Source organism: Corythoichthys intestinalis, chromosome 16, assembly GCF_030265065.1.
Source record: "Corythoichthys intestinalis isolate RoL2023-P3 chromosome 16, ASM3026506v1, whole genome shotgun sequence".
In the NCBI taxonomy this organism is placed as follows: domain Eukaryota; kingdom Metazoa; phylum Chordata; class Actinopteri; order Syngnathiformes; family Syngnathidae; genus Corythoichthys; species Corythoichthys intestinalis.
Window position 1 is genome coordinate 8,690,948 of NC_080410.1, and position 10,436 is coordinate 8,701,383.

The window sequence follows — 10,436 nt, forward strand, 5'->3', positions numbered from 1 at the left end:
AGACATGGCAGATCACTTTAGTATTCCGGCCATTTTATCAATGCTTGATTGAATAGCTTGTTTAGCAGTCAAGAAGTGACTTCAAAACGCAATTATGACTTTGAATAAAGCACTTACTATAAAAATTTCTGTACACCGAAATGACATGTCCTAAATCCTGAGTGTTCTCCTGTTAAGGCTGATTTATACCTCTGCGTAACAGTGACAGCGGACTTATACCGTTAACTCAGACCTCTATGCCTCACATCAATGCGCGTGACGAGAACGTCGAAGGACTCTGATTGGTCTGCTCAGAACGTTTCCGTTCAACACAACAAGACCACTGATTTCAAACATTCACAAATGTAGTCTGTGTCGCCTATGCTTCAACATTTGTATTAACAACATGTAACAACATTGTATGTTCAATATTGATTAGCTGCGGCTCCAAATACACACCATCTTCGTTGCCATTGACCAATGACCGGAGGAAAACTAAAGGAATTCGACATGTCCCTCAAAATCGTACAAAGCTACACCCCTTTAGTGGCGTGGCAGTGAATTACAGAGCAACGCGTTCCCTTGACGCAGAACTTAGAATGCTAAATGATGGTGTGGGGTATACGCCGTCACTCCGCTGTGTCGCAGCGGATGCCCACCTTTAGGGTGCACGCTATTGTGACGTTCACAGGGCGTGATTCCCATGCGAATCTGGCGAGCTGACGCTGGATCCGGTGCACTGTCACCTACTGTCAGGGTAGCTTCAAGGTAAAAAATGTACATTGAATGCAATGTAAATAAGTTCGAGCACCCCATAGGTTTTGGATGAATGGCAACATAATTGCTTTATGACAATTGTGCAGGGGTAGGGAGGAGGGTGGAATGTGTGGGGGAATTTTATTTATGTATTTATCTATTTATTATTTTTAAGTACCACAATCGTTCAAGTTGTAATCATGCTTTTAAAAAAATCACGGAGAGTGCTGGACTATGGTCAAGTGCATCATTGCGCTGATTCGTGTAACTTAAGCACTTTTTGTGGTGCCAGTCAGCCATAAGGTTTCAACAATGTTGGCATGTGAAGGCGCAGTTTCTTATCGATACCATTTTTTGCCCCCTGACACTAGCCACGTTTACATGCTGACTTTTATTCATACCGATTCAAATCATTCCGAATGGAAATTTCAGATCAGCTGTTTACATGTCACTTCATCTATTCCGATCCAGCGTTGACATGTGACCATCTTTATTCCGAAAGGACGTTTGACAACTGCCGTTTGACATGCGCAGATTAATCAAAACAAAGCGTCACGTTGCAATACATGGAGATCGATCGTCGAAGTGCTGCTGTTTTAACTTTAACCCACTTGTTGTGTTTGTGGGGTCGTATCCGCTTCTGCTGTCTTGCTCTTTTGCCTTGTAGTAGCCGGTTTTCCACCGGTTTCTAATCTGGTCAACGCTCCGGTCTATTCCGGCTTCGTGTAACCTCTCGTGAACTTTTTTAAATAGTTCAATGTTCCTCGTTTTACGCCCGTCTAAGCGAGCAATTATATTCAATTCTTTTAAAGTTTGAATTAAATACAATCTTTCCGCCGGACTCCAATTTGGTGCGCTGTGCTTGGAAGCCATGTTGCAAGTGACGTTACTTACGTCACAAAGTGACGTCACCATGTCAGTACGGAGCATGTGCAGAAAGAACGCAACCAGACACCATTCCGCTTCCCTGTTTACATGATATAATTTTACTTCTAATCAGTTTGGGAAAAGGAATATTCCACCCCTGTGAATCGGAATGAAATTCCATTTGGTTTGGGCCTGTTCATTCCGAATGAGGTGTTTATATGGAACACATTTATTCGGTTTGAACAAATATTCCGATTGTAATTGGAATATTTGGCTCCATGTAAACGTGGCAAATGATTCAGACACATACCAATGCTGTACAATGTTTTTTTTTTTAATATATACATACTGTATGTATATTGAAAAATCTTTTTAAAAAATGACTGCATACTCGTATATTAAGCAGCTTGGTTAGCACTGCTTAACTCACTGTCCGCCAGGAGGGCTAGTTGTGAATGAACAAAATTGGAAGGATAATTGAACACCACACAACTGACAACTGGAAGTCTATCGTCATCTTTATAAGGGTGACAAGCGCTCAGTACCATAAGACACCTGTTATGAAATTGTTACACTGGCTTTTGGTAAGACAGAGGATAGACTATAAAATACTACTGCTCGTCTACAAAACACTTAATGGCCTTGGACCAAAATACATGCTTGATTTGTTGAGCCCTATGAATCATCTGGACCCCCAAGGTCCTCTGGAACTGGTCTGCAAAATGTTCCAAGAACAAGAACCAAGCAGGACACGACAGCATTTAGTTACTATTCTCCTCACCTCTGGTTTACATGTAGTCTGAAGTGTCCTCAAACTGTGAGCTCCTTTAAATCATGGCTAAAACGCATTTGTTTACCACAGCATATTCATAACCGTCTATATGTTTCAATTTTCAAGCAATTAGATTTTTATTTATTTTCTGCTCTATTTCTATTTCTGATTTCAATTATTCTTATTTTTAATTATATTAATGATTAAATGTGATTTTTATGCATAATTTTATTTCCTGTTCCAATTGTCATTGTTTTAACTTTCTTTTGATTTAATGTAATTTTTACAAATCATTTTATCTCTGCTCGTGGATCTAGATGAGATGCATAGACTTCATAATGGTATTGACAGGTCAAATCGGGCAAATATTGCGCCAACCCTTCAAGCAGGGGGCCGCCCACATCAAGATATTCACATACACACGCACGCAGCATATGTAACGCTGGAGTTAGTTGAAAAAGTAAGAAAGCTGTACCGCATACCAACAGGAAGGATTGTCTCAGGAGGGATTTGTTCGAGGATTCAAGGTAATTATTATATAGCTAGCCCCTCTCCGCCACTCCACCTGTCTGTCGTCCAACCTGCAATCAATAAAAACACGCACACCTGCCGGAGGTGGCCAGGTCTCAGGAGGGAGTGGCAGAGGCCCTAACATTTATAAACAAAAATTTAAACGTAAAAAGCTCTTTGTTGTGGTATGACTTGAAGACAATCAGCACATTTGACATTTACTTAAAATAAATTAAATAAATTCTACCTGCACGTTTTTTTTGCTTTGAACCAATGATCTATACTGTTTTACTTCCATATCGATAAAGAATTGAGAGATTTAAGCATTTACTCACAAAAATATAATGTAAAAAGCTCTTTGTTGTGGTAAGGTGGCGCCACAGTGTGACTTTTTTTTTTTTTTTTTTGCTTTTAACCTATAATCGAGACTGTTTTACATCCATATCTATAAAGAATTCAGGAATTTAAGCATTTATTCTCAAGAATTTTCAACATAAAAAAAAAGCTCTTTGTCTGTGTTTTCACTCGGTCAGCTTTGACTGATATAGGCCCCCTATTAATCGGCCCTGCACCTTGTCAATACCATTATCAAGTCTATGTGTGATGTAAAGCACTTTCAATTGCCTAGTGCCTGATTGTGCTATACAAATGAATTTGCCTTGCCTTGTCTTACAATTGGATGGACTGTTGCATTAGTGTCTTTCTGCAAACCTTGTTTTTAGGGCTGTCAAAATCATCACGTTAAAGGGCAGTAATTCATTTTTTTAATTAATCACATTAAAATATTTGACGCATTCAACGCACATGCCCCGCTCAAACAGAATAAAATGACAGCACAGTGTAATGTCCTCTTGTGTTTTTCAGTGTTTTGTCGCCCTCTGCTGGCGACTTATACTCTGGTGCGACTTATAGTCCGAAAAATACGGTAGTAGAAATAATACTATGAACAAATATAAATACAACAAATAAATAAGAGTTCAAAAGTGGTCTTTAATTTCTTTCATCAATATTCAGTTGACTAATGGTTCACAGATAGAAGATGCTCTATACTCATGGTATCTTTTGAATCATAGCGTCAATTTGGATAAATCCCTGGAATTAAAGCACATGGAGTTTTTAGCTGAAACTTGTCAACTAACGGGAGAAGGGTTACAAGAGTTGGAGAAAAAATGGTTACGATACAGTGTGTTAGAAATATAATGTTGTTTCCTGTTGTTTTACAAATTTGATTTTTCTTATAAGTTCACTAACTAGAGTGCGTTTGTGGAAAGGAATCAACACAATCTAAATATAGAGCTGTATTCAACAGTGCATGAGTTGCACATTCAAGCAGGATATGATGATAACATTATGACACATTGTTTAGTCTGTTTGTGTGCATGTGCGCGAATATGTACAGTATGCGCGTGTGTTCCGTTGTCTCTTTGTGTATCTGTGTTGGAGTGATGTAATTACAGACGACACATTAAGCTGTGGGGAACTGGCAGAGTCGTGATGTGTGACCTTATACAGTATGGTAAGGAGATGATGTGACAGATTTCAAGGCATACAGTACATACTGCTGCACACATTTTGTACACCCATGCGATGTAAACAACATAATCATCCACGCGCTTGAACATTTACAGCACACATGCAATCCACTGCAAACATCCCAACCTAGATGACTGTCTTCGAGGATGGACATAATCAACTTAAAGATGCTATGAAATACTACAGCAAGTGACTGTAAAATGATGGCAAACTGTATTTTGGACAAATCCATCTGATAAAGTGACAGAAAAAGTGTAATAATAAAATTAGATCCTAATAAGTCTTTCTTTTTCAACTGCCTTGGCCCCGCCCACCAAAAATCTCCAAACAGAAGATGTCACACCCAGAATTTTTGCAGTCTAATAGAACACTATCCATTGGCTCTCTATTCTTTATTTGCCGTGCGACCGTTCTGTCATTCTGTCTACATGTACCAGGGGTGTCATAAGACCTAATACAATACTTGCTGCGTGAGCAAAAAAAAAGTTTTTAGCACTTATCTAGAATAAAAAGTCAGAAATAGGGCTTTGAACTATGTATAAGCAAACCAAAATACAAGTTTTGGTAAAAAAGCAACCTTTTTTGTTTTTCAGTTTTAAGTATTCAAGATCAAAATTGGGATATCTCTTGTTGATCATTATTCACCTCTGCTCATGCTCATCAACTTCCAACTCTTCTTCACCTCTTCCCACACTCTGTTGCTCTAATTTTTCTGGACAGAAATGGGGATATATTACTTTTCATGCAATTAATCAGTGTTTCTCAATTGGTGGGTTCTGACCTAAAAGTGGTTTATGTTGCTTTGGTGGGTTACCTAGCTTACCTCTCTCATTCCTCCTTGCCTATTTAGCCTTGCTACGAGCAAATAACGTTCTATTTGCAAGACTAATGCTGTTTGGGTCATATAGAAATAGAAATAATAATACATCTTGTTATAAATTATAAGGACTGCAGTAACAAATAATATGCTTGTAAAACAACTGGAAATTAGGATGCCACACATAAAAAATTGTTAGAGGTTATATCCCAAAGACAGGCAATTCATTCATACAGATATTCTATTCATTTTGGTCATATAAACAAATAGCAATAAGTAGCATCAGTAATGATACAGTTCAAATACCACATATAATTTTTACGATCATTCATTTTGCAACCAGCGTAGTTTACCTCAGTTAACTGCCTGATATGTAAAGAGTAAAGTTGAACAATTTAAATTAAAAATTAATGGGACTACGCGACCAAACAAACATCAACACAAGTTGAACAATTTAAATTCCAAATTCATGGGAATATGCGACCAAACAACCATCAACACAAAGGTAAAGATGAAAAAAAAAGGATGTGAAGTTTATCTGGCATTAACCTGTAAAGCAGGTGTGAAGATGTAATTTGCAACACTGACTACATGATGGACAAACACACCGTAATATTGATGCTGCATTCTCGTTTTGTTGGAGTAATCAAAAAAAAAAAAAAAAAAAAAAAATCTCTATTTCATGGCGTCTATAAAAGCGCCAAACAGTCACTCAACTTGTGATGTATCATTGGAGCATTAAAATAGGCTACTCTCCTTTGTAGCAACCATGTTTTCATCCCACATTACGACTTTACAACACATCAAAACGATTGCCAAGTTGGAAAACTTGGCAACTCAGATCTCCCGACATACATGAACACAGCACATCTCGCGGAAGTTTCAACTCATATGCCTATCACAGCCAAAGGTATGTGCATAAATTACCATATTAAGGAGCCATGTGCAAATTGTGTATATGGAGTGTGAGAGAATTTTATCATGCTTAAAACACAACCATTATACATCACATTATACATTTGGTATGCTTTTGTTATCCTTGCATGAGAACATTGTAGCATAGAGCATCATTGTTATATTAATCTGTTTGAGTGTGCCTTTCCATACCCTTGACTAATGTAGACTGTATCACAATATGCCCAAATATGGACTGTTATGCTCCTGTGTTTTCCAATATGCCCTGAATGAATACAAAGGAGGACTGTGGCTTATCAGCAGGCTGAGCTCATCATCTTTCTAGCCAGAGCCGGTGTTCAAGGTCTCAGCTCAAAGATGTTTTTGTATGGAAAAATACCCAGGTTTGTGAGATGAGTTTCGTTTCTTAGTAAGTTTCGTTTCACGGTGGGCTTCGGCACCGCCCTTTCAACAGTATAAATGTCCAGCCTCTATTGTACTTCTTTGTACTTCTGGGTGATCACAGCTCCTGGCTGAATCACATCATTTTGTTCCCGAGAGCTCTTGTTCATAAAGCTTTTAAAGCAAAGCAATCCATGGTTGGGGTCGTATTCATTTCTCTAATCGAGCTATCGAGGTAACACTTGTCTTGGAGTTCACACTTGAGCGTCCCTGACATGGAGACAATAGAGCAGGAGTGTCTAAACCGGTTCTCAAGGTCGCTGTGCGTCCTGTTTTTTGTTCCTACCAATCGAGCACTTACAGTTTAACCAATGAAGTTTCTGCTGAAATCAGCAGCACCTGACTGCAATCAACTGATTACACTTGTAAGACACCTGATTGGTGAAAAGGTGTCATCTTGTTTTGTTGGAATAAATCTTTAACAATGTTTTTTTTTTTTTTTTTTTTTTTTTTTTTTATCTGTTATAGGGCACTCATTCAACTCATTGGCTGCCACTGATGGTGCTGATGTCCAATCCATTTTGAGCGGGAAGGGCTGCTGTTGATGGCAGAGAAAAATGAGCATTCACAGCCAGTCCGCCAGGTTTAAATGAACTAGACATCTATTGCCATCAATGGCTTGCAATGAGTTAAATGCTATGAAAAAACAATAACAACAACGTAAGTTTTTCTTGGTGCCATGATCGATGCTTTTATTCGTTATAATTCCATTAATTTTGCTTTTAATAAAATTGTATTAATTTATGAATATATTTACAATACAAAAATTATTAGTTATACATATATAGCTTAGAAACTTTTTTTGAATGACCATAAATAGTGTCTTGCCCTATAAAGAGTTAAAGTTCTTAAGTGTCAACTTTTGAATAGCTGTCCCAGAAAGGGTTAAACCATTAAAGGATGCAATGCCACACCATTTTTAACTTTCAGTCATGCTGAGAGCCATTTGCAAAGTCAAATGTCACTTTTAACAAGTTTATACCAGCTTTGCTTCTAATGTGAAATATGTGTTGAAGCTTCTCAAACAAATATGTGTCTTGTATTTGAATATGGATGAAAAAGAGAGCTGCCCAAGGTGATGCACCAGGCAGGAAATATCATCACTGTGTAAATTGAAAATAGCTTATTTTACTGCACTCATTTCAAACTTACCCTGCTTGGGGCACTTTAAGCATCGAGAAACTCACAATAATGCAAAAAATGTCCATTTATTGAAGCATGTATCTACGATTTTTCCAACAAAATGTTTGGATCTAAAATAAATAATGAGTTTATTGGAAAATGAGAAAGTAATGCATATGGTTGCCAGGTTAATACGTATTCCAAACAGTAAGTTTAATCTGTAGAAATGTTGTTTTTATTATAGGTTCATGTTCTCTGAACACATTAACCTTATAAACTACATAGTCCTGCAATGCTGACTTTTATGGTTCATAATATAATTGCCAATCACACAAATGTTTGTTTGCATTTCCATAATCTAACATTATAAAGCAGGATCTTATTTCTCTGACTATCCCATTATTGTGCACTTTCTTTTCTGTTCCATCTTCCACTAATTTGCTCAAATTGCTTCCCTATTTTCACTAGCTTATTTAATTAAGTCTAATCAATTTTGCTCCTCTGGCAGAATTGAAATGCATGTTTGGAGAAATTATATTCTAATAGCCCGCTTCAATTCGGAATCAGTCTGTTCGTCAGCAGTAATGTAATGTTATTCTTCTTTTTTTATTTTGTTTGAGATCTGCAGTTTTTTTTTTTGTTTTTTTTTTTTTCTTTAAGTACATCCATAAACCTCCTCTTTGGTCGTCCACTAGACCTCCTGAATCATGTACCCAAGTCCAATTAAAAATGTATTTGGTCAAAAGAATACTCAAGTAATGAGTAACATTGTGAGTAACTGCTTAGGATGTTTGATATATTTTCTCAAACAATGGTATTTTTTTTTCTCATTAAATTATCTTTATGAACTGTTATTATTATACTGCAATATAACCTATTACATGACCACGTTAGGCCAAAGAAATACACATAAAAATCTTAGAATTCCGTTGAGAGGAAAAAAATCTACAGAATCTACAGAAATTAAGCATCAATCGTCCAAAGAGTAAGAGTGCCCTCCAGTAGAGAAAACATAATTCCTATTATGATGATGATGATGAAGCTTTTTTTATTTTGAGCATGCACAAAGAAACAGAAATACAGTTCAGCAAATGTCATTATACTGTGACCAGACCATATTTTTATACGACACTTAAATTTTGGGGATATTTTGACAATGCTTGAAGTGATTGTCTAAATTGTTCCAAAGTTTTACTCCACATATAGACACACAAAAACGTTTGCGAGTAGTTCGAAATCTGGGTAACAAAATCTCCAGAGCCTCGCAGACTATACATACGCTCACGAACCTTAAAAAGGTTTTGTATATTACATGGCAGTAATTTATTAGATGCTTTAAATAACAATATAGCTGTATGATAGTTGACAAGATCGTTGATTTTTAATAGTTATGAGTGAGCAAATAAATGATGGGATAGAATGATAATGATGATTCTGAAATTAAAAGGATCATATATCCAGTTTTCCTTTGTCAATCGGTGCCCAAAAAGGGAGGAGAGAGGTTAAAATCTGTGCTTTTGATTTATGTTGACAGCAGTGCTCTTTGTCAAATACTTCATGTTTTACGATGCTTTTAAGACGCTACATGGTTGTGACGTCTCATTGGTGAAACTGGTAGAGCCACTGGTGGCATCTCTGGCAAAAAAAAATAAAACTCTAATATTTAGAATAAAGAGGAAAAATGTAACGACAAGTGTAGCCAAATGTAGCGGAGTAAGAATAGCGTTTCTTTTTCAAAAATCTACTCAAGTAAAAGTAAAAAGTATGGCTTAGTAAAACTGCTCTTTGAGGTATATTCTTCTCAAAAAGTTACCGAAGTAAATGTAACGGGTTACTACCCACCTCTCGTCTTCGGCCTTCTTGTGTGAAGCATATTCTCTCCGTGCCTGTGTGGGTTACCTTCAGGTAATCTGATTTCCTCTGACATCCTAAGTAGTTTGAACTCTTCTAATTATCCTTGAGTGAGGGTCCTGCAACCCGGTGATGCTCATGAGTATAAGCAGTATGGGTAACGGATTAACGGACAGTATGCACGTATGACTGCCACTATTTACAAAGGTGGGTATATTCACAAATTTTACGCTAATAAGATTAGCATTACTTCAAAATGTTACTCGAGGTAGTCATTCAATGTCTGTTTTTTTTTTTTTTTTAACAATTATAAAAGATTTTCACAGCACAATGTCATTTATATGAACTGTTATTATATACATATATTACATATATACATTATATTATATACATATAAAGCCTAAATATAACCACACAAAAATCATTGAATTCCGACAACAAAAATCTACAGAAACGAAAGGTCACCTGTCCAAATAGCACAAGTACCCTCAATTGAAAAAAACATATTTCCTACCATAAAATTAAAACTAGTATTTCTCTGGTTTTCCATGGTCTATTGGTGCCAATTAAAAAAGAGAGGTTGAAATCCAAGCTTTGGAGTACTGTTGAGAGCAGCACTCCATGTGAAATTGTTTATTTTTCACGGTGCTTTAAGGAAGCCACGTGATTAAATAGGCCAGTATGATTATACAACCCCTAGTAAAAAGTGTGGAATCATCAGTCTCGGACGAGCACTCACTCAGACATTTTATTATGTAGAACAAACTCACATAAAAAGCTTGAAAAACATAATGAATTAGTTCAAAAGTGCAACTCTTTAACATTCAGAAACACAAAAAGAAATGAATAAAAAACATTGTGGTGGTCAGTAAA